Below are 3,611 nucleotides of genomic sequence, written 5' to 3'. Positions count from 1 at the left end.
GTTGTTTCAAACAAAGCTCGTTTGTGCAATTTTCGAAAGGTTTTTTTCCTCCCAGCATCCACGTAATTCAAGCTTTATTTATCGTAAACAATCACTTTCAAATAAACCACATGTAACAAAAGCAACGAGATCAATTTGTCGAGTGGGTGCTTCCACTCGACTTATTTGCACTCGCTTGTCGACAATATATTTTACTTAACGATAATATTATAAATTAGATCGTATTAAAAGAAAATTTTCGATTCCTTGAAGCGCATCTTAATACCAATCCAAATTTGATACTTGGAATAATAAACCTGCTTGAGTCTGTTTACGTTTGGACTTTAAAATTTTTACTGGCAAAAAGCGCTATTGAGTTTATGGAATATTAAATCGATTTGACAATATGTATATATTAAATGTTTCAAATGGACGGTTTTGTTTTGGAAATATTGGCTATATGTAAATCAACAGAGTGAAAGGGGAATGTGGGAGCTGGATATTTAAGTAAAGTTACTCCTAATTGACATTAAAATAAATAATCGAAGGAAATTATATCGCACAAAATGGTGATTGTATTGTTGTAAGTAGTTTCATTGTGATTTGTATTTGTCTTAATTGAAACTTGGATATTTGATGAGCTCGATGGCAAACAAGCGCCACTACTGCGAAAGACGTGATTTTTTGGAAATTTGTATATATGAGATATTTTTATGCTTCAGGAGAAGCAGAAGAAAAGTCGATTTTTCTGTGGGCATAGGAAAATACAGAAATAACCTAAACCAGATTAATAACGTCAACAAATGACCATAGGAAGATGCTGACAAATTTCTCTATCCCAGTTCAATCTTAGACGAACTCTCGATTAACGGTTTCAATATGGAAATATTCCTATAGTCTCTGTGTGGACACATAGTTCCAGAAAATTCAGGAATAAACCGGCCAATCTCCACTAATCTTGCTTGCATTTCTTCAGGCGTAATTAAAATTAAATCTCGTCGTTACTTTCCAAGTAGATAGTTGGCGCATTTGAAATCAATTCCAGAATCCCCACAAGGACGTTTGAGTGTTACCTTTTTCAGAAAAATGTTTTAAACGAAATACGTAAAATCCCATGTATATTGGTAGATGAACTAGATCGTCGATTATCAGTCCCAATGGCACATAAAAATTACCATTATCACTATGCCACGTTGTAAAATAGTATAATATCGACGCGAAAACCAGAACTGGAACGCTCGCAAATTCGCTGTTTTCCTGAGTATCACGAAAACTAACCAAAATATTGTTTGAGAATCCATTCAGGTGGCATCTGGAAATAGTCCCGAGTTATTTTCGGATGACGCTATGAAAATGTCACCGAATCATACTGTAATGGGTCAATTACTGCTCGTTGAATAACGGCAAGTGGGCATTGTTAACGCCATCAGGCACTATTCAAATTTTCTCTAAATTTAGTTTTTTTATTGGTTTTTAATTTGCCATAAATTCGAAAAAATTACTAGGTGACACCACCTGGACGCCTTTTGCCAGATGTTTTCAATTTTATTGCAATATGTCGTCAAGCATTGTGACTCACTAGGTATCGATTCACCAGATTAAACAAGGACGGTACAGAGTATGAAGAAAATAGTAAAAATATGTTTACAAAGTATGGGTTTTTTACTGATATCAGAGGCGATTGAAAGATAAAAATAAACAAATAATGTACCAAAACGCTTTGAACTGAATAGTGAACATTATTAGACACTCGATTAATTTGTTTGTTGCCAACTTTCACCGAGTCATTTATAAAGTCATTTATAAATTTTCACAAATCTCTTCATGGGTTCCATCACATTTTGCCATCTTACTCGGAAAACTCGCTTTTTACAAAAATGTAAAAGAATTAATCAAATACCTAGAACTACCGATTTATCGTTAACAAAAAAAGAGTTTAATGTTGTGTGGCTTTCGAGACTAAAACGTTCACAAAAAATAGTATTTGTGAAAGTGTTTTGTTCAATAGCGTCTTACTCACAAAACTCAAGACATTGAAAAGTAAATTTGATTTTAAAAAGCCGATTAATATCGCTTAACACTAAATAGAGAAGCGTTAAAATTATAATTAAAAGTAAACTGACGATATCAATACGCATCACAAAGCAAATGTGACAAAAAAATGTCTTTTTATTGTAATTTTGAGGTTACAGAAGTGACGATGAGATGAAAATCCTCTAAAAAAAAATAATAAATTTTCAACATTAATGCAAGTCATCAATAACACTATGAAAGTCCGGAATTTCACAGCTCAATTGCGCTTCTATGAATACCAAAAAAATTATTAGATGAAACATTTTTGAGAATCGTTATGTGACATGTTGAAAGAAGCTAACAAAAATTGATCATACATCATTATCTTATGAAGTGGATTATCTCAACTGGATAAAATGTGTCGAAAATATAAAGAATAATAATTAGCGCCATTTAATTATTAAATAACGTACGCAGAAGCAATCGTGATGCAGCAATAACGTACAGCCGATTAAAAACAAGTTTGCTCGAAAAAAACTGCTGCTAAACCAAATGTTCGTTCATATAGTCCATTTATTTCCAATGTAAAAATGCGAGTCAACCACTGAAGTAAGACTTTAACAAATTTCTGACCAGTTTTTTGCGAAATGGCGCCCATTCCCTCACGTTCTACCGCCGTACTCTTGCGGTGGTCCCCAAGTTAACAGACTGATCTCGCAAATTCCTGCAGGTTCCCTTTTGAAGATAGTAACTGACGTCGGCAACTCGATAATTATAAGGAAACCAAACGGCAATGAATTTTGTTTAGTTTTTCGCTTCAACGAGTGCGATATGAAATTCGTTGCCAATTTTTGGTCATTGAATCTAGTTTTGTAAACCCATAAGACCAGGTCACCGAGACGCAAGTAAGTTGCATTTTCATCGACGATTTAAATGAGAAATTCTTCAAACTTTTTGATGCAAGAATTTATTGTTCTTTTTCAGTGGGGCTGACGATCATCAGATATTTTCTTAGTTAGCTCTTGATGTCGTATACGAGAATTTCTTCATATTTACATGATTTGGGACCATGTGGCTCCAAAATTCCACAGCGGCTCATTAGAAATCACTCAACTGAAGTTCTTTTGATTGAAAAATTAACCTGTCCCAACAATAACACACTAGCCGCGTTCTCAACTAACCTAGGCACCTAATTGTTTTCACTTCTTAGAATAAGTAAAAGCAGTAATATGGTGGTCATATCAAAGCTGAACTATTTTGAGAACTACCAGTATTGTCTTGTGGGGATGGAAATGATGAAGTTACATTCAGGCTGCAAATTGAAAATTATCAGTACCGATGCGTATCGAAGTGTTCTTATTAAGCCTAATGAGGGCCCGAGCGACTTCAGACGAAGTTCCCGGAATTGCATCCTCGTTTTACGCAATGGTATGCTGGAAGATTGTCAGCTGTGGGCCATGACAAACTACACAGAAATTCGGTTGAATTTGATGGAAAATGTACTTAAAACTAGTGGTTAATTCATTCTAAAGTGTCCCAAAGTCTTCAACACATCTGGAAACTAAAAACCTGTTTTATTTTCAGCTGCCGCAAAAGTTTGCGGATGTTTCCGTCTCCGA

The 3,611-nt window shown here is 34.6% G+C and overlaps 1 protein-coding gene across 1 annotated transcript in view; it reads right to left on the bottom strand.

Annotated features, from left to right (window-relative positions):
* The window catches only part of LOC109539750 (Kv channel-interacting protein 4), a 97,580-nt gene extending 96,317 nt beyond the window's left edge, over positions 1-1,263 (bottom strand). The window contains exon 1 of the mRNA XM_019907728.2: positions 1,053-1,263. The gene's annotated coding sequence lies outside the window, so the exon portion shown is untranslated. The remainder of the gene's footprint in view (positions 1-1,052) is intronic.
* Positions 1,264-3,611: the final 2,348 nt, after the last annotated feature.

The sequence above is a fragment of the Dendroctonus ponderosae genome, unplaced genomic scaffold (assembly GCF_020466585.1).
Source record: "Dendroctonus ponderosae isolate FM_Combo_2020 unplaced genomic scaffold, Dpon_F_20191213v2 Dpon_F_20191213_7, whole genome shotgun sequence".
Lineage (NCBI taxonomy): Eukaryota > Metazoa > Arthropoda > Insecta > Coleoptera > Curculionidae > Dendroctonus > Dendroctonus ponderosae.
The sequence above is the reverse complement of the archived record's forward strand: the minus strand, read 5'-3'. Positions and strand labels throughout refer to the sequence as shown.